Source organism: Mus musculus, chromosome 3, assembly GCF_000001635.26.
Source record: "Mus musculus strain C57BL/6J chromosome 3, GRCm38.p6 C57BL/6J".
Lineage (NCBI taxonomy): Eukaryota > Metazoa > Chordata > Mammalia > Rodentia > Muridae > Mus > Mus musculus.
In genome coordinates, this window is record NC_000069.6 from 140,954,775 (window position 1) to 140,977,255 (window position 22,481).

At 38.5% G+C, this 22,481-nt stretch overlaps 1 long non-coding RNA gene across 1 annotated transcript in view; it reads right to left on the reverse strand.

The window, feature by feature from the left end:
- Gm32875 (predicted gene, 32875) overlaps positions 1-9,701 on the reverse strand; it is a 36,237-nt gene extending 26,536 nt beyond the window's left edge. Inside the window, exon 1 of the long non-coding RNA NR_168360.1 lies at positions 9,443-9,701. This is a non-coding gene — a long non-coding RNA (predicted gene, 32875). The remainder of the gene's footprint in view (positions 1-9,442) is intronic.
- Positions 9,702-22,481: the final 12,780 nt, after the last annotated feature.

The following is a 22,481-nucleotide window of genomic DNA, read 5'->3' on the forward strand; positions in this document are numbered from 1 at the left end:
TCATCATCTTCAAATGAAAAATTCCAACTTTGTATTGTAAGAAATGGTCCCCATCCCCTCCCCATTCCCTTATTAAACTCTATTGTATACTAAAAAAATAGAACTTCTGGCGGAATCACCATGCCAGACCTAAAGCTTTACTACAGAGCAATTGTGATAAAAACTGCATGGTACTGGTATAGAGACAGACAAGTAGACCAATGGAATAGAATTGAAGACCCAGAAATGAACCCACACACCTATGGTCACTTGATCTTCGACAAGGGAGCTAAAACCATCCAGTGGAAGAAAGACAGCATTTTCAACAATTGGTGCTGGCACAACTGGTTGTTATCGTGTAGAAGAATGCGAATCGATCCATACTTATCTCCTTGTACTAAGGTCAATTCTAAGTGGATCAAGGAACTTCACATAAAACCAGAGACACTGAAACTTATAGAGGAGAAAGTGGGGAAAAGCCTTGAAGATATGGGCACAGGGGAAAAATTCCTGAACAGAACAGCAATGGCTTGTGCTGTAAGATCGAGGATTGACAAATGGGACCTAATGAAACTCCAAAGTTTCTGCAAGGCAAAAGACACCGTCAATAAGACAAAAAGACCACCAACAGATTGGGAAAGGATCTTTACCTATCCTAAATCAGATAGGGGACTAATATCCAACATATATAAAGAACTCAAGAAGGTGGACTTCAGAAAATCAAATAACCCCATTAAAAAATGGGGCTCAGAACTGAACAAAGAATTCTCACCTGAGGAATACCGAATGGCAGAGAAACACCTGAAAAAATGTTCAACATCCTTAATCATCAGGGAAATGCAAATCAAAACAACCCTGAGATTCCACCTCACACCAGTCAGAATGGCTAAGATCAAAAATTCAGGTGACAGCAGATGCTGGCGTGGATGTGGAGAAAGAGGAACACTCCTCCATTGTTGGTGGGATTGCAGGCTTGTACAACCACTCTGGAAATCAGTCTGGCGGTTCCTCAGAAAATTGGACATAGTACTACTGGAGGATCCAGCAATACCTCTCCTGGGCATATATCCAGAAGATGCCCCAACTGGTAAGAAGGACACATGCTCCACTATGTTCATAGCAGCCTTATTTATAATAGCCAGAAGCTGGAAAGAACCTAGATGCCCCTCAACAGAGGAATGGATACAGAAAATGTGGTACATCTACACAATGGAGTACTACTCAGCTATTAAAAAGAATGAATTTATGAAATTCCTAGCCAAATGGATGGACCTGGAGGGCATCATCCTGAGTGAGGTAACACATTCACAAAGAAACTCACACAATATGTACTCACTGATAAGTGGATATTAGCCCCAAACCTAGGATACCCAAGATATAAGATATAATTTGCTAAACACATGAAACTCAAGAAGAATGAAGACTGAAGTGTGGACACTATGCCCCTCCTTAGATTTGGGAACAAAACACCCATGGAAGGAGTTACAGAGACAAAGTTTGGAGCTGAGATGAAAGGATGGACCATGTAGAGACTGCCATAGCCAGGGATCCACCCCATAATCAGCATCCAAACGCTGACACCATTGCATACACTAGCAAGATTTTATCGAAAGGACCCAGATGTAGCTGTCTCTTGTGAGACTATGCCGGGGCCTAGCAAACACAGAAGAAGATGCTCACAGTCAGCTAATGGATGGATCACAGGGCTCCCAATGGAGGAGCTAGAGAAAGTAGCCAAGGAGCTAAAGGGATCTGCAACCCTATAGGTGGAACAACATTATGAACTAACCAGAAAAAAAAAAAAAAAAAAAAGAACATTGTTCGATATAGTACTTATTCCTTCATGAAACTGAAGCGCAAACTTTATATGCCCCAGTACAGGGGAATGCCAGAGTCAAAAAATGGGAATGGGTGGGTAGGGAAGTGGGGGGAAGGTATGGGGGACTTTTGGGATAGCATTCTAAATGTAATTGAGGAAAATATGTAATAATAAAAAATATTTTTAAAAAAAGAAAAAAGAAAAAAAATAAAGACAAAAGAAAAAAAGAAGGAGAAAAGAAAAAAAAAAAGAAATGGTCCCAGTCATTTCTCCCATGTATGGTGTATGGAGCGCAGCCTTTTAGATGATGTTCTATAGATTCTTATGCTCTTTGATTTTAACTGCTGTTTTGTGAACTCATAAATAGAAATAAATACTGTCATCTTTACTGTCTTCTTCCATGTCTGCAGTTGATCACTCCATCCCCATACATTGAAATAATAGCATCAGTTGCTGTAGAAGCAAAGAGATAACTTTTGATTATTCTAAGTACTTTAAACTTCAAACTGAAGTAACTTTCTTCTCTGTTTTTCACCAACTCTTCAGAATATTCTTGGCTCCAATGTGGCTGAACAAGTCACAATGTTTGCTAGTCACATTTACAGAATAAAAGGTGTTATAACAGGGGTGTTTCCCAGCTAAAATTCATCAACCGAGCAATATACTAATACAAGACAATGACATATTTGGGGAAAGAAATTCTCTGTCCGATACAGTGGCCCACCAGATCTCTCTCTCTCTCTCTCTCTCTCTCTCTCTCTCTCTCTCTCTCTCTCTCTCTCTCTCTGTGTGTGTGTGTGTGTGTGTGTTTGTGTGTGTGTGTGTGTGTGTGTGTGTGTGTGTGTGTGTGTGTACTATATGTTACTTTAGGTGATCTTTGGGGCCATCTATGTTAAATTGTCAGCATTGACTTTGACAGAAGCTAATGACTGACATATGATACTGCTGAAGACTTTGAAATACCATTGTGTCCTTTAGTTCAAAGCAATAGTGTTTTATCAGATAAAATGTTAGTTGGTATATTGACTGAGGCAGAGAAATTAGCAGCTATTAATGTGTTCAGAATTTCAAAAAGAATAGCCTTAGTTTTAAAAAGCTAACCAAAGCTGTGTCCCCAAGGGAGACCATCTAAAGTGATCAGGTTTCTCACTGAGCATGTTCCCATGGATAGCAAACAGATCCCAACAAGCTTGTGCCACAGCTGATGGATCAACAAACCAGGCTCTGTGCTCTGCAGGATCAGGAGCTGAAAACCATAGTGACTTAAAAAGCCGCTGGTGGGAGTTCACAGACAAAAGACTCAAACTACTTATAATGTTCCCATTATCTTCAAAATAAAGCATGTTGTTAAGTATGCCAAAGGACTTACTGCTTTCAGAAGACAGTATGCTGAAATTTTCCCTCTTCAATCATGCATTTAGCATGAGTCACAATCTTTAAAGAGAAAGAAACTTGAAAGGCATTACTCAAACTTTTCTGGTTATGCAGCAATTTCTTGGAACAGCTAATTCACCCAATGTCTCCATTAGCCTGGATTTTGTAAGTGTATAGAATGCTAGATGATATAATTACAGGGAGCCCTTTCTAAGAAATAAGTCTTAGAATATTTTCCAGCTTGATTATACTGGTTAAATTGATCAATCTGTGGTGGTCATTTTTTTTTCAAAGTAAAATTTCAAATGGCCTGAAATTCAGTCTGTAACTTCACATCAGGTCCCAATGATATTGGATATTCATTAGTTTTCTTATTGTTGTGGAAAAAAATACCAAACGAAACGACTAAAGCCCAGAGACATTTGTTTTGCCTCCTGGTCTCTGATGGAGTTTCCATCATGAACAAGGAATTATCACCAGGATAGCTTGGTATGTGATGATGGCAAGCTTTAGCAGTAGTTTATTCACATTTGGGAGGATAGAGAAGTAACAGGCTCAGGTAAAAAAAGAAGCCAACGCAAGTGCAAGGCCCTGGGTTCAGTCCTCAGCTCTGGAAAAAGAAAAGAACAGAAGCACCCCAGTTCTGCTCACTAAGCCACTACTCCAAAGCTTAACACCCCACTAAACAATGACATAAGCAAACAGAAAATGTATTCAAACCCATCAGTCCATCAAGGACATTCCACATTCGGGCCATAACATTCTGTTTTCATTTCTCAAGGCTTTTCCTAGATGGTTGAATATTACATTCAACTATTTATTAGAAGTGTAGGTAGCATTTAATGCATCAAGATAACCTATGTGTCTTGATGTCTTTACTATACACAAGTGTTTTGGAAAAACAAAAACAATGTAGAATTTTTCTAAAATTAATCCCATTTTTCTGTATGTGTGCAATCATATACCACATGGGTTTTTGCATAATTGTGTGCATAAAGATGTGGAGGCCTAAAGTTTATGTCCAAAATCATCTTCAATAATTATTCTATTTTATTCATTGAGACAGGATCTCTCAATCAATCCCAGGACTCATCAATAAGGTAGATTTTCCTAGCTCTCTTACTATGGTAGTCCCCATTTTCAATATATCCACTAGTAATTATAGTCAGACCTCTATGCTCACCTGCAATGCATGTGAGTCCTTGGAATTTTAAATCTAACTCTCATGCTTTTATGGAAGTGTTTTAACTACTGAGCTATCTCCCTAGTCCCCTTTTTGGTAATTTTATCAGTATTTTAATAATTACCATGTACATACATGCTAATTTCATAGTTCAACGATTTTATACTTATTCACAGTATATTTACTCAGCTTTAAACACAGAATAAAGAATGTATTCATTAATATTACATTTAAGATTTTTTAAATTATTTTTACACTCCATATTCCATTCTCCCCGTCCCCCCCATCCATCCTCTAACTGTTCCACATCCCACATCTCTTCCCCACAACCCTGTCTCCATGTGGATGCCCCCACCTCCCACCCCACCTGACCTCTAAACTCCCTGGGGCCTCCAGTCTCTTGAGGGTTAGGTGCATCATCTCTGAATAAAAGCAAACCCAGAAGTCCTCTACTGTATGTGTGTTGGGGACCTCATATCAACTGATGTATGCTGCCTGTTTGGTGGTCCAGTATTTGAGAGATCTCAGGAGTCCATATTAATTGAGACTGCTGGTCCTTCTACAGGATAAACTCTTCTCCTCAGCTTCTTTTAGCCTTCACTGATTCAACAACAGGGGTCAGCAGCTTCTGTCCATTGGTTGGGTTCAAATATCTACATCTGACTCTTTCAGCTGCTTATTGCATTCAGGAGGCAATCATGATAGGTCCTTTTTTGGGAGCACTCCATAGCCTCAGTAATAGTGTCAGGCCTTGGGACCTCCCCTTGAGCTAGCTGCCACTTTGGGCCTGCCACTGGACCTTCTTTTCCTCAAGTTCTTCTCCATTTCCATCCCTGTAATTCTTTCAGACAGGAACAATTATGGGTCAGAGATGTGACTGTGGGATGCCCTCACTTGATGCCCTGTCTTCCTGCTGGAAGTGGGCTCTATAAGTTCCCTCTTCCTACTGTCAGGCATTTTACCTAAGGTCTCTCCTTTTAATTCGTGAGAGTCACTTACCTCCCAGGTCTCTGGTGCATTCTGGAGGGTTCCCAAAACGTCCTAGTTCCTGAGGTTGCCTGTTTCTATTCTTTCTGCTGGCCCTCAGGGCTTCAGTCTTTTTCCCTCAACCAATACCAGATCAGGTTCCCCTCTCTCCCTCACTCTCTCCAGATATCCAGTTTCCCTCCAAGTTCTCTCCCTTCCTCCACACTTTTTTCTTCTCTCTTCCAAGTGGAACTGAGGTGTCAAATGCAAATCAAAAGAACCCTGAGATTCCACCTTACTCCAACCATAATGGCTAAGATCAAAACCTCAAGTGACAACACATGTTGGAGAGAATGTAGAGAAAGAAGAACACTTCTTCCATTGCTGGAGGGATTGCAAACTGGTACAACCACTCTGGAAATCAATCTGGAAGTTCCTCAGAAAATTGGAAATAGATCTACCTGAAGACACAGCTATACCACTCTTAGAAATGTACCCAAAAGATGCCCCACCATGCCACAGGAACAGGTGTTCCACTATGTTCATAGTGGCCTTGTTCGTGATAACCAGAAGCTGGAAATAACCTAGATGTCCCACAACAGAAGAATGGATAGAGAAAATGTGGTTCATTTACACAGTGGAATACTATTCAGCTATTATGAATGAGGACATCCTGACTTTTGCAGGCAAATGTATGGAACTAGAAAATATCAACCTGAGTGAGGTAAATCAAACCCAAAAGGACGTGCATGGTATGTACTCACTAATAAGTGGATCTACACCTACAGAATATTCAATATACAGTCTACAGAACTCAAAAAGATCAACAAGCTGAAGGACTCAAGTGAGGATGCCATGTGAGAGGGGAAATAACACAACCACAAGGGGGTAACGAAGAAGGGACCCGGGAGGGAAAGAGGACAAAGTGGGGTGGTGAGAGGAAAACATGATCTGGTATTGGTTGGGGAAAAAGAACTGAAGCCTTAATGGCTAGCAGAAAGAATGGAAATAGGCAACCTCAGAGGGTAGAAGGTTGGGGGGACCCTACAGAATGTACCAGAGACCTGGGAGGTGAGAGACTCTTGGACTCAAAGGGAGGGACCCTAAAATGAAATGTTCTATAGTGGGGAGAGGAAACTTGTAGAGCCCAACTCCAGCAGAAAGATAGGGTATCAAATGAGGGTTGCTATCCCACAGCCAAATCTCTAACCCATAAAATTCCTGTCTAAAAGAACTGCAGGGATGGACATGGAGAAGAGCCTTAGGAAAAGAAGGTCCAGTGACAGGCACAAAGTGGAATCCAACTCAAGAGGAGGCCCCAAGGCCTGACACTATTGCTGAGGCTGTGGAACACTCACAAAAAGGGATCTATCATGACTGCCCTCCGAAAGACTCAACAAGCAGCTGAAAGAGTCAGATGCAGATATTTGCACCCAACCAATGGATAGAAGCTGCTGACCCTTGTGGTTGAATTAGGAAAAGGCTGGAAGAAGATAAGGAGTATGGTGACTCTGTAGGAAGACCAGCAGTCTCAATTAACCTGGACCCCTGCGATCTCTCAAACACTGGACCACCAACCAGGCAGCCTGTAGGCTGATATGAGGCCTGAACACACATACAGCAGAGGACTGCCAGGTCAGGGTTCAGTCAGAGAAGATGCAACTAAACCTAAAGAGTCTGGAGGCCCCAGGGAGTGTAGAGGTCTGGTGGGGTGGTGGTAGGGTGGCAGAAAATCCTCGTGAAGACAAAGGAACAGGAAGGAGGTATGGGATATGGAACAGTCAGTCAGAGGGTAGACCGGGAGGAGAATAAAATCTGGCGTGTAAAAAAAAATTTTAAAAAGAAATAAAGGCAATAATAATAATAAAAAATTGTTTAAAGCAGCAGTACTTTTTGAGGCACTCAGTAATACAGCAGAACTTTTACTTAAAACAGTTTGAGTTTTAATATCTATTTACAAAAAGATAGTAGTGTTTTTTAACAAACACCCACAAGGGAGCCTGTTTACAGTTTGACACTCACACTGTTTCTTTCCAAGATTCTAAAGTGTATAATTTCCCCTTCTTCTTTGGCTTAGAATAAACAGGTAGGCAGATGTGTGAAATAATCTTCTGAAAATGAGTTTTCTACAAAGATAACATTTAAATGCTCACTTCCTACAAATTAAATGGCTATCAGATTCGAGTAAAATGTGAATCACAGCTATTAAATAAATCGCAGTAAGCATGTGGTATATTTTTTTGTTCAACAACCATTGCTTGAAATTAACAAATAACTACAACAACAATTGTACAATTATTTTAAACTGCTATTTAATAAACTGTTGCATGTAACAGATGTTCTTTAGAATCATAAATTTAATTCATTTTTGGATATTTTGAAATCTATATTTTTAACAAACATCTCCCAATCAAGACAAAGGCTATGAGTCACGTAGTACACAAATAGAAATTCAAATTTTAGCCAGGCGGTGGTGGCACATGCCTTTAATCCCAGAATTTGGGAGGCAGGGACAGGTGGATTTCTGAGTTCGAGGCCAGCCTGGTCTACAAAGTGAGTTCCAGGACAGCCAGGGCTACACAGAGAAACCCTGTCTCAACAAAACAAAAGAACAACAACAACAACAAAAAAAAAAGAAATTCAAATTTTAATCCATGTAAAACTTAAATATACACTTCAGTTTGTTGACTTTTTGAGTTCTATAGACTGTATCTTGGGTATTCTATACTTTTTTTTTTATTTTGGTTAATATCCACTTATTAGTGAGTACCATGCATGTCCTTTTGTGTCTGAGTTACCTCACTCAGGATATTTTCTAGTTCCATACATTTGCCTGCAAAAGTCAGGATGTTCTCATGCATAATAGCTGAGTAGTACTCCATTGTCTAAATGAACCACATTTTCTGTATCCATTCTTCTGTTGTGGGACATCTAGGTTATTTCCAGCTTCTGGCTATCATGAATAATGGCCACTATGAACATAGTGGAACACCTGCTCCAGTGGCATGGTGGGGCGTCTTTTGGGTACATTTCCAAGAGTGGTATAGCTGTGCCTTCAGGTATATCTATTTCCAATTTTCTGAGGAACTTAGATTTCCAGAGTGGTTGTACCAGTTTGCAATCCCACCAGCAATGGAAGAAGTGTTCCTCTTTCTCTACATTCTCTCCAACATGTGTTGTCACTTGAGGTTTTGATCTTAGCCATTCTGATAGGAGTAAGGTAGAATCTAAGTATTGCTTTTATTTTTTGAGATCTTAGCATTATCACATATTTTACCAATCTCTCCCTCACATCCCCCTTATATACCCATTTCTATACTCTTTAAAATTCATAGCCCCTTTGGTCATTAATTATTACCCTCCCCATGAGTGTCCTTCAGATGACAAATTGATCATAAAAATGTGACATTTATAAACTATGGAATACTATTCAGCTGTGGCGAGAAATGGAATTACGAACTTTGGAGATCAATGGACAGAACTATAAAAGATTAAATAACTCAGATAACCCAGATCCAAAAAGACAAATATCACATGTCTCTCTCATCTGTCCTTACTATCTCCAAGTCTGTTCTGAGTACATGTCCTGGAATAACTGTTGAAACCAGAAAAGGAAATAGGTCAGTGACCAGGGTGTAGGATGTAGTAGCAGAGATGAGAAAGTGATGAACAAGTGATCTGAGGGGAAATATGAGAAATGAGAGATTCTAAAGATGGAGGCAGGAGGGAATTAAATACAAAAGGAGTGTTAAAATATAGCAAGGGTGTCTGATAAAGTCACAAGGAATTATTCTAATAACTATGAATCTAAAATTACTACAATACAAACCAGTGTGTATTTATTCATATATAGTTTAAATGAAGTTTTCTTATCTGGGCTGACAATGTTCTCCGCAGAGCTAAAGACTATTTACCAAAAACATACAACTCACTTGAAACCCTCTTTTTGGGTGTTAGTCAGTGTTTCCAAGAGACTCTCAAAACATTACAGGCTATTGCTATAGCCTTTGGTTACCCACACACATAAAAGATAAATTTCTCCTGTTTAATATCCTACTCAGAATTGGTACTGAATATACACTTCATACACATGACCCAGATATCTCTGAGCTGGAACTGACCTGAGAGCCTCTTCTCCAAGGTCTAGCGATCATGTTTCCTGAGGGTGATTCCAAAGGAGGCATGCAATCAACAGTTCTGCTCAGGTGTGTTGACTGTGAACCACAAAAAGTATCACCACTACTTGATAACCCGAAAGACTCTATAGCAGCACACAAGCCTTGGTTCTAACCAGTATCTCTGTAATAGGACTTTATGACCACTCCACAAGAAAGATATCATGCTCAGTACTAGAAGCCTAATCAGCTACCTAGAGATAGTGAAGCCATGGATATCAGATAAGAACCTACTACAACCTCTTTATTATGCCATCATAATGCCTAATAACAATTTAAAAAGTTTTCCTTATAACAACAGGTAAGTGTGGTCCTCAACCCTCATCAAGTATGTTTTTCTTTGCGACAGATAGAGACCATTAAAAAGAACCAAAAAATATTTAAAATACAAACCTGTGGAGCGCAATCTCACTGGATACATGTATACTTCAACTTCTGCCCCTACATCTAGGGATCGTTTTGGTGAATGACCTAAGTTGTAAGAGGAGGAAACAGGAAATTTCCTCCTAATGTCAGAAGCTACACCCATGAAGTGTCATCACCATGATGACCTAAAAGTGAGCAGAACAGGTATAGTTAAGTGGACAGGGAAATCCCCCACAAGACTTCATCCCTACACAAAGAAATATAGACATGCAGTTATTGAAATGTGTGTGTTAACTGCAGCCACTCTGATGTTCATGTTTGGTATTGTTTGTGTTCTTGTGGGTACTTTATGTTTTAGTAATTTTAGCTTGGGGAAGTTTTCTTCTATGATCTTGATGAAGATGTTGTAGATACCATTGACATTGGATTCTTCTCCCTAGCCTATATCTGTAATTCAAAGGTTTTGTTTTTCTGGGTGTCCCATATTTCCTATATGTTTTTCCTATACTTTTTGTTTTTGTCATATCTTTTGTTGACTCCCTCTAGACCTTATATTTTATCTTTGAGTCCTGGTATGCTGACTTCTGCTTCATTCATTCTACTTGTAAGACTTTCCTTTTTATTCCCTGGTTGTGTTTGTGAGTTTTGTCATCCCATTCTTCATTTTAGCTTGAATATTTTTTAAGGCTTCAACTTATTCATTGAATTTTGTTCTCAAGTCCTGCATTGTGTTTGTCATTTCTATCAGCCTGTGTCTGTGCTTTCTTGAATATCACTCGCATTTATTATCCTTAATTTTTTTGAGTTGTGTCTCTCTGTGTTGTTAACTTAGTTACACTCTTTGATTAAGCTTATGAATATTCATTTAAATTCTGTGTTCTGGGTTTTATTTCAGCAATTTTCATTGGCAAACATTTGTACAGGAGCAGTGGGTAACGGAGAAAAGATGATGGCTTGATCTCCCATTTTGTTTGCATTTCTTATGATGAGATTTGCATATATGGGCATCTTTTGACTGTTCTATGACTGATAATGACAGAGAAGATTAAGGCATAAGAGAGTGCATCAGTGTGTTATGGGTTAGAATGAAGTCAGGTGGACAGAGGGGTTGTTGTACCATATGTTCATTATGATCCAGTCCTGATCTCTCTCTCCCTCTCCCTCTCCCTCTCCCTCTCCCTCTCCCTCTCCCTCTCCCTCTCCCTCTCCCTCTCCCTCTCCCTCTCCCTCTCCCTCTCCCTCTCCCTCTCCCTCTCCCTCTCCCCCTCCTCTTCCCCCCCTCTCTTTCTGTGTGTGTGTGTGTGTGTGTGTGCATATCTGGCAAGATAGAAGGTTGGATATAGTTTTGGAAAGACCTGTGGGTTAAAGGGGCAGTCAGGGAGGGTAGACCAAGATGCCTAGAGATTGGTTGGTATGTAGACACAGTTGGTCAGAATTGACTGAGGCACTGGATATGGGATCTGGAGTAGATCTAGGGGTTAGGGAGGGTGTACAGAGTGGAGGTCAAACAGACTTGCCAAGCTATATGCTGGGGAACTATTTGTAGGATCTGTCTGGATAGACAGGTTGGATATTGTACTAGCTAGTTTTGTGTCAACCTGACACAGCTGGAGTTATCACAGAGAAAGGAGCATCAGTTGAGGAAATGCTTCCACAAAATCCAGCTGCAAGGCATTTTCTCAATTAGTGATCAAGGGGGGAGGGCCCCTTGTGGGTGGTGCCATCTCTGGGCTAGTAGTCTTGGATTCTATAAGAAAGCAAGCTGAGCAAGCCAGTGGAGGTAAGCCAATAAGGAACATCCCTCCATGGCCTCTGCATCAGCTCCTGCTCCCTGCCCTGCTTGAGTTCCAGTCATGACTTCCTTTGGTGATGAACAATATGGAATGTAAGCTGAATAAACTCTTTCCTCCCCAACTTGCTTCTTGATCATGATGTTTGTCTAAGACAGATGTGCTCAACTGCTTTCCTACTGTCAGTTCTCTCTGTGTGCAGGAAATCAATCAACCACAGACTAGAAAATTCAACCATTACTTTTACTGTTTAATTATCATTTTTATTTTTTATTATTGGGTATTTATTTCATTTACATTTCCAATGCTATCCCAAAAGTCCCCCACACCCTCCCACACCCACTCCCCCACCTACCACTCCCACCTCTTGGCCCTGGCATTCCCCTGTACTGAGGCATATAAAGTTTGCAAGACCAATGGGCCTCTCTTTCTACTGATGGCCTACTAGGACATCTTCTGATATATATGCAGCTAGAGATACGAGCTCCGGGAGGGAGGGGGCATACTGGTTAGTTCATATTGTTGTTCCACCTATAGGGTTGCAGACCCCTTTAGCTCCTTGGGTACTTTCTCTAGCTCCTCCATTGGGGGCCCTGTGACCCATCCAATAGCTGACTATGAGTATCCACTTATGTGTTTGCTAGGCCCCAGCATAGTCTCACATGAGACAGCTATATCAGGGTCCTTTCAGCAAAATCTTGCTTATAAGTGATTAAGTTTAACAACTATTTGCAAAACATTTATAGTGTACAATGTATTATAAATAATATAGAGGTGAGTTTAAAAGTGCCAGGAGGATATGGTAGACTAGAAATAAGATAATTAGAATATTCCATGTTTTAGAAAGAAGTTGTGTATTGGTAAGATTTAGTATCTAGGTAATCAATTCTCCATAGAAACTATTTTCAGTTCTTTCCCCGTTGCTATGATAAAATGTCCTTATTTAAATAGCTCAAGAGAGAAAAGGCTTATGCATTTTCATAGAAAGAGCTATAGACCATCATGGTAAAGGATCAAGGCAGCAGTGTCTTGAAGAAGGGGATCACATTAGTATTATAGTAAAGAGAGTAATGAGATGCATACATACTGATGTTCCTCTCACAATTTAGGATCCCCTGCCCACTATATATATATATATATATATATATATATATATATATATATATATAATCAAGATCACAATGGCCATGCACACAGTCCCTTTCACAAGTGACCCTGGCCCTGGCCATCACAAATACCAAAGAGCAACTATACCTGTATGTCAACAATTATGAAGTGTTTTACTGCTGATTAAATATAATTAATATTTTGCATAACAAAATTAATGACTGTGCCCAAAATATATATTCTGCCAACTTGTAAAAAGGGGAGTTGAGTTTAAGTTATTGATTTCTTAAAATTTCAAACAAGGAATGGTACAATGCCTTTTATTCATCCACTTATTCAACCAACATCATTGGGAGTCACTCCTCTGGGCTCTGGAAACATAGTGTAGATAAAACCAGATGATCAAACTGCAATGTTCTCTAAGGTAGGAGAATAGTCAGTCAGGTGCAGTAAAAGCGAATAAGGAAAAAAAATAGGACAGAGAAATATTGTGCTAATGTTCTAAGACAAATTTGTATTTCAAAGAGATGAAACAATGAGGCTGAGTCTTAGAGGAAGAGCTAGATGGATGGAACTTATAAAAATCTAAAGTACAAAAGCCCTGCCACCTGGTGATGACCTGAACTGACCTGAGCAGCTCAGGTGGAAATGATGAGGGGGGGATGGAAAGGAGCCCAGGATCATGTTGAAGAGACAAGTGCAGTGGGAGTCATTCCTACAGACTTAATACCTGTGTGCACACTTCCAAGATCACAGCATCGTTTTCTAAAACTATTCAATTAGAAGTTTTACTTTAGGCCTCCAGAGGACAAAATCAAGATTCAGAAAAATTGTTGTCACTAGTTCGTGTTTTTCTATACAATGTCACAATTACCCATGCTAGAATCTCTCTCAAGAATCAGGGTGTCTGCCTGTGACTTGAATAAATTAAGAGCTCCAGGAAGTCCAACAGACAATGTATTTCTTTAAAGCTCTCAAACTCAGGTGCTTATTCAAATGTAGACTTGGTGATTGCTTCCTTGTTCTTTATTTCTAGAATACTAATAGTATTTCTATTACCCTACCCTTTTGATATATACGGGTTTTCATTTGGTTGTTTGAATTATTTGTTTTAAATTTTTGGAAATTGCATTCACTGTTACTCTTTTGGAAGTAGTTGTCAATAAAGTCACATGCTACGTTGTTTAAATTTTTTTTTAATCTGTATTCAACGTTTGAAGTTGATCTTATTGAAAAGGGGAAACTGCATAGAACTTGAGTTACAAATACACCCTATATCTATCTCTTTATTTCCTCTCTGCAGTTACACCCTTTCTCACTTTATAGTGTCTCTTCTAAATCAGTATCTGGGCAGTAAAAGTCACTGGTCAATTAAAAAAAAAGATGGGTAGCTAAATGGGAGTAATTATAGAACAAGTTGGGGAAGGCATTTGAATATGACCAAACACAATTTAGAAAACACACAAATAACTAATAAAAAAAAGTTAAGAAAAATGTTACGGTATATTGCCAATACAATAGTTTCTACCTTAAAGGTCTTAACAGAATGTTCAGCACTTTATAGTTCTACATTAGACTTGTCTTCAGAGCTTCAAATAGCCCAGTACTTACATATATTATATAGCCCAATGAAGAAACAGTATTCATGAATTTACAGGGGAAATGCGAAAATATTATTCACTCAGAGATCCAATGAGAGAAACATGATAGTTGTAAACAGCCTTATTGTGAAAAAAGCAATTCCTCAAAGAGCATATTATAACAATTTGTACCCAACGAGTTTTAAATCAGATTTTTGAAAATGTTTTCATAATAATCCATCAGCACACATTCCAAACTGGTGGCTAGATGGTGTGGGGCTTGGGCATAGCTAGTTTCCATGAGAATAGGGGCAAGGCTTAGGTCTGCTGAGCCTTGGTCTCTTCTCTACTGCAGCAGAAGCTAATCCCTAGGAGAACATGGCAGGCATGTCTGTGGTTCACAGTAAGAGGCTAAGTAGCTTTAAGTAGCCAAGTTAAGGCAGAATGGGAGAAAGATATGGGGTGTTCTATTTCATTTTACAGTGCAAGTTATAGGTCTTCCGCTCATGAGACTTCATATATTTGCAAAGACCAAGTTCTTATCTTGTTTTCTGTCATGTTCAACATAAATGTATTTAACGTCTCATATTTGCTGCTTTAGTACCAACTTTCAGAACTAGACACCAGACAGTAGGACGAGAAGGCAGGATACTTATTATTATGCTTTTAAGAAAATAATTGAAAATAATTCACATTGTCTTTGCTAATATCTTTTTACCAAAATTAGTCATAAGACCATATCTGACTACATTAGAAATTGAGAAACAATGTTGTTCTTGGAGACTTTAAACTCAGATAAATCCTGAAAATAATAAGGAAGTAAAGAAGGAGAAACATTTTCAGTGTTGTTTTCTACTATTTTGCATACTGTGTTAAGATGCAAATGCATCTCTTGAGTTGAAACTCTGTGGATCTGTGTCTCAGCTTCATCAAGCATGTTATCTCATTCATGCCCCATGCTGATCCTCTGACTCATGCAGTCTTCCAACTGTTTTAGAGAGGAGAAAGCACAAGCCCAGAAAATGTACAACTTGCCCAGGACTGTGTACTGAAGTGCAATTGAATCCTGGCTCTGCACTGTAAGACCTTCCATGTGTCTCAAGGGTAATGAGAGACTTCCTCAGCTTCCCAGGGACTCAAGTATAGAGACTGCCTCTTTCTTTACTACTTTCATTAATTTCTGATGATTATAGCTTTCAAGAAAGCCATGCTTATACATTTTTAGTCCTTCCTTCTTTGGCCTGCTAATTTGTCAGTGTGATGCGTCCCACTGTTTTTGCACCTGTGCCTGTTTACATAATTTTTTTCCCTGAATACAGTTGCTTATTAGGAACATTGCTAGAGATATTAAAGTGATGTTGATGCTTGCCCACCTACATATAGACCTATGTGAATCATGCTCTCTCCATTATGATATGGCTAGATAGAATCCATCTAAAATTGCTCTTAAGCACTTAGAATTGTGTCAATGATAAGCCTTGAACTTGAACATTACCTAACAGAACCACGTGAACCTGACAGTCTTCTAGCTCCCTGCATGTGTGGTATGAGGAAAAGCAGGGAACTTGTATCTGAGATTCCTTTCTGTCACATAGTTCATGTTGCCATCTGGCTGCCTTAATTCCCACCCACTGCTTGAAATATGTGTTTATAGAAATAAATATGAAGCTGCAAATAAAGTAATATGAAAGCTGCAAAAGTCAAAATGCAGTTCTGACAAAGAATGAAGCCGGGGTTTTAAAAATAGCTCTTCACCATCATTTCCAGGTACTGTATAGATCAGGAACTCTGAAAACACATACATGCTGTTCACTACATTATGTGGTAATGAGTTTATTAATTTCCATACTCTTGCCACTGACTATTTTACTTGCGTTGCCTGAAATAACATCGTCATGAATCTCTGAATACTTCATTAAATAACAAAATAGTCCATTTTAAACTGACTTTAGGTTTAGGTATCAATGTGCTTGAGATGATGGTTGCGCTTTTGTAGTGAAATACGTGTTGGGGATGATACTCTTGTAGATTTGAAAGTTGAAATCCCTCTTATGGAATTTATATACATATATGTATATGTGTATATATATATATATATATATATATATATATATATATATATATATATTACTTTTGAGCATTTTAATTATGCTGCAGGGCTTGGAAGATAGCATAGTTAGAAAAGCTCTTGCCTGGACCATGAGGTCCAAGTCCAAATCCATGTGAAAAAAGCAAGTTAGATTAAATGTGAGGTTGACATTTACTCCTAGTGCTTTGGGTGTGGAGAACAAGCAGGGCCTTAACGTTCACTGATCATCCAATCTGGTCTCCTTTAGGAGTTCATGTCACCCAGACTGGCAAAAATAATGGACAAATGAGAGGAAGATGGAACCAAATAATGGAAACCAAGGTTACTTCCTAACTTCCACATGTGAACAGATAGTAGGCACCAAAGACATGTCCAAACATACGTAGAGTAACATACACACAGGTGTGTACATGCATACAGATACAAACACACACACACACACACACACACACACACACACACACACACACAGAGAGAGAGAGAGAGATATTATAAAATATTCCTCTTCCACCAGGAAGTTTTGATGTGCTGTCAGTGGTAAGCAACAAATGTTACACTGATAATTATGGCAACCATGATGATAATATCAGCTAAGTTTAACTAAGCAATTATTTAAGGGTTCAATTCAAGAACATAGAAACTCAATAAAACATTTCAATTGCCATCACACACACACACACACACACACACACACACACACACCTTGTTGCAATTTGAAAATAATTTAATAATGTACTATTCTTGAATGCTGATGGCCTTATATAAAAGATTACTTAATGTTTGTAATCTAATATACTGGAAAATATCATTTACAAACATTATTTATTGAACTCGGGGCAATTTATCATACCCAATAGCAACTGTTAGTATGTTTATTTATACTCGAATGAAATTTTGCCATGTGCTTCTCTGTGGAGTGGTATATAATTTGTAAATAAGTCATGATAACGCCTCCGCTGATAAACATCAAGGTGTCCTGAAGAAACAGAAGTAAAATAGGCGAACAAAAAATTGTGAGCACACTCGGTAAATGCTTAGGGCACAGGGGATGAATCATTAGTGACATTTACTAGCATTGACTAACCGTGTAGGACCCACAAAGGACAATATATTTATATGTGATGAGAAACAAGAACAACAATGGATCCCAGGATTTATTAAAGAGAAAGACCAGCGCTTCAGAATCTGGGAGTTGCAGGTAAAGAGGTGGATATGATCTGTAAATAATGTTCAAGATCTCTGTATTTTATGACTCCTAAGAGCTGGGAAAGATACACTAATTAAAAGCACACAATTCTAAAGGGAGCTTTTAGCCTGAAACAGCCCTGACACAGACAGAATCCATCTCTAAGCATGAAGGCTATGGCCCCACACACTAATAGGGCCCTATGAGCTAAGAGGAAAGTTTTAGTTTCTTTTCCTCTTTAAAACATGTTCACAAGTGTAGGGGTTTATTAAATAAAAATACTAATTTTAACATAATTCATAGAATTAATTTTACTTAAAATGTTTTAATTGAGTTATATTTTTATTTTTAAAAGCTTAACTGTGTTCAATGGTGCTTATTAGATAGTTCTTTATTAGGAACTTATTTTATACTTCTACTACCAGAATTTTAAAAGGGACAGGAGAGATAACTCTGCCATTAAGAACACTTGTTGCTCTGGCAAAGGATCTGGGTTCAATTCCCTGCACCCAAATGCTGGTTGAGAGTTAGGTATAACTCCAGTACCCGTGGGTTTGTTGATGCCCCTTCTGATATCTGCAGGCAACACGCACACACACACACACGTCACAAACACACACACACAAACACACACACAAATATGTGATGTGTATGCACACACACATCAAACATAAAATAAACAATTATTTTTAAAAAGACCGTTCAAATATAAGAGAACTCAAATAACATGACAGTAGAATATGTGATCTTCTAGAGGGTAAAACATTTTCCTCCTCAGAATAATAATAACTAGCACATAAAGTCAGAAAATCATTATGAACATGGTAACTTATGAGCTAACACAGAGCTCAGTGCTAAAGCACTTTCCTGGCATGCACAAATATCACTGATCCACTGTAGCAACAAACAGGGCGGGTGGGGGGAGAGAGAAGGAGAGTGGGCATATCTTATACTATTATTTTTCTTTCTCCATCTAAGACAGTCTAAAAGACATTGTTCATTTCCATCTTCTTCATGTCTAGATTGGTTTTTTTTCCTTATCTTTCCTCTTTAGAAGTTCAATCATAATGTTGCTTTTGGAATGTTTTTCTGTTTGTTTGTTTGTTTGTTTGTTTTGTGTTTGTTACTTTGTATAATGAATTCCTCAACCGGGCCTCCTTGTGTTAAAATGTACAGCCTGGGTACCTGCCTTTGAGAAATAATTACGAGTTGTAGCAAGAGAAGACAGTTCTTTCCCTGATTGCTACAATCAGCAGCTCTCCCGGGCAATGCTCCTTCCAGCGTTGCCAGGCTCACATAGAATGATTGACAGTCCACTGATTAGATCTAAGCTAGGCAGATCTGCGTTGCCTTGTCTTTGTTGATTGGAATAAAGTCTAGTCTAGAGTACTGTCCTCACTGCATTGAGAGGCACTTGCAGTTTTGTCCTCATACCGACCCAGGCTCCAGAGATGGGCATACTTTCATTTTTGTCCCTCTCAAAAGTCTCATTTGGTTTCCTCTTACATTGTTTCTAATGCTTATGTTTCTATTTCATAGAAAGGGGCAGAGGAAATCCTATTTAGGTCATATCTGCTGAGTCTAAACTCTAGCCTAGTTTTGGGAAACGACCATAACACCTGCTCACAATAGAGCCCAGCACTTACCACGAAGCAAACAGATACATAAAGCCACAGTAACTTGTTGATGCTGAACTGTAAACATGCCTTAAAATCTACCAAAGATTGTCAGATTTTGCTTTGCTACAGGAGTTCCTGCTTAGCCACAGTTTGGTTTGTCACAGTTTCACTCAACATGCTGTGTATGCTACCTACTTATTAGTCAGTTAGGAGCTGTCTCAATTATTGAATCAACTGTCACAGCATCCCAGTGTTTGCATTTAAGTAACCCTTATTTTACCTAATAATGGCCTGTGAGGAGCAAGCATAGTAATGCTGATAAATAGATTGTGCCATTAAAAGGCTGTAAAGGCCTCCCTTTCCATATAGTGTTGAAAGTTCGAATAGAGGAATAGAGCTGATATCAGTATAATTCTGAAGTTCACATGAGTTTGGCTGTCTCCCTTTAGAATACAAAGTGAGAGGCATGCTCTGTTTTCAGTGCTTGGTTAAACTGAAAAATACATCAAATTTATATGTGTGCAGATATAGGAAAATATGGTAAAATATAATATTCTATGTTATTTTTTATTTCAGGCATTAATGTCGGTCTTGAATTTGTTCTTCTTGGATAATTGAGGTGGAGATGATAATTGCTATGCTTATACATTAAAAATACAGTAAACTCAATTTTCCTGGGTATTCTGTTCAGACCTCCTAAAGACTATAGATCTTGTTTACCCCCACAGTCACATTTTTACCAACATACTGATCCACTTCTTCTCTAAGCATAAATCAAAGTCTAGATTCCCTTATGTGGAACTAATTTCCACATAATTCACTTCATACACAGAACATACTCGCACACACACACACACACACACACACACACACACACACACAGAGAGAGAGAGAGAGAGAGAGAGAGAGAGAGAGAGAGAGAGAGAGAGAGGAGAGAGGAGAGAGGAGAGAGAGAGAGACTGGTAGCCGTACAACGGGACTAAAGAATTAAATTGAAGGCATACACACCCTCATAATTTATTCCCTAAACTCTGTTGCACAGCCCATGTTCATTCACATAAAACATTAGCCTTTACAATTTATTACCAGGTGAAGCATATCTATAAAAATCTTGGCGTTTTAATATCATACATTATGAAGTTGAGACTCTGTGGAGTCTAGTTTACGGGCATTCTGTATGTAGTTTCGGTTAGCTGTAGTAATTTAATGACTTTCACATTTCTAGCTCAAAATATAATGAAAATTGTTAATAACTTTAGGCTCCCTGTAAAGAAGATGTTAAATGATTTTAATAAACATTTCACTCCAGCATTAGAAAGGCTTTTCCAATAAAACCAGAGGAATCCTCTGAAAGTTGAGGGTATACTTTTACTCTAGGAATAGGGATTGCTTTCTAAAGGGCAGAAGAATAAAAAGAGAGATTGTAGAGATGCCAGTCTTGAGACTCTCACACTGCATAATGACTTTCATGATGCTCTTTAAATGATATCTATAACTTTATTCATTTGACCACTCAAATCACTGTATACAGAACACAGTGTCATTCTTCAATAAATGCTTTAGCAAATCCATTAGGTTATAATTATACTTTAATTGCATTCAATAGACGATAAAATGTGTGGTTTTTATTCCTCTTTAGCAAGTATATATCAAAACCTTGCTGTATAGGCAATATCTTTGCATTTAACTTGTGTTTCAATAAAAAAAAAATGTTGACTAGATACAGCAAATAATTTGCCTAATGGCAGGATCTTTTCCACTTACAAGATTAGAAATAGCTGCATTTAGTAAGTGGTACGTATGCAATAAAATAAGGTATTATGCATGGTCTATCCTATCTATTTTAATTGGCTCAAGCACTCAATACAGACTTATTTCTCAATTTGGAGAATGTAATTCTGCTCTCATTACTAGCATAATACCCACCCAATAAAAACCATCCGATGTCGATTTATTACTTCACCAAGTACTGCAAGATGGAGAAAGGCTCTTTATAATTCAGATCCTTCAAAATTAATAACTTCCCCAAAGAAGATGACTTCAGATGATGAAAATTATCTCAAGCTTTATGGCTTTGAATTTTCATGCCCAAAAGTTTTTGAAATAGAAAACATAATTTTATAATAATTTGCCTATTCCATTGTGAGGGTTTTTTTTCCTTTGTTTGCTTCTCTGTTTGTTTTGTCTTTGTACTTCCCAACAGGCAAGCATGTAGGCGTTCTCATATAGTAGCAGTACTACAAAACTTACCCACACTCTGCCCTTTGATGAAAACCATAAGATAGGCAAAAACTGTGAAGATCTTCCTAAAGAGTAACTGAAAGTTTTCTCCTTACTCTAAAATTTCATAAGAGATATGGAGAAAGAACAAATTTAAATATAAAATATCAACTTTGTGAAATAAACCATCGGTAATATAGTTAACAATTAAGCAGAATAAATCTGTAAGTAGGTGACCTCTATATAGTACCAACATACAATTACAATCAGTAGGGTACAGTTTGGTGATAAATCTTGGGAATACAAGACAGCATATTTGATTACCAGGTACCACAATTCATGAACACACACACACACACACACACACACACACACACACAAAACACTCACAGATATAGACTCACACACAATGCAATATATAGTTTGCAAGGGGGCATTCTTATCTATATATAATAAGGGTAATCCATCATAAAGATACTTTAGACTTTGTTTTGCACTTCTGAGCACTTCAATGTACCACAATCTGAAAAATGATAGTTTACATTTGCCCAGCATTTCAAATCTCAGAATTCAGACACATCTTTTATCCTTGTGGTCGTCATGGTGGTAAAGATAAGTTCTTACAGCCAAATGATCAATTCATTGATAAAACCTAAGAGGAAGTCAACATTCCTTTCTTCTTCATTTCATTTCATTTCATTTCATTTCATTTCATTTCTTCCCTTTCTTTCCATCTAAAGCACTGCCCCATCAGTCCCCTCTCCCAGATTTCTTCCCCAACCCTCCTCCCCTTCTCCTCTGAGAGGATCCCATGCCCCTCCACCCACCCATCCCCCCCCCAAAAAAATATTCTCCCACTCTGGCACATCAAATCCCTGCAGGCTTAGGTACATCCTCTTCCACTGAGGGCAAACAAAGCAGAACTGTCAGAAAGGGATTCTACTGTCAGACAACAGCTTTAAGAACAGCCTCCACTCATTTTGTTGGGGAACTTACACAAAGACTGAGCTACACACCTCCTACCTAAG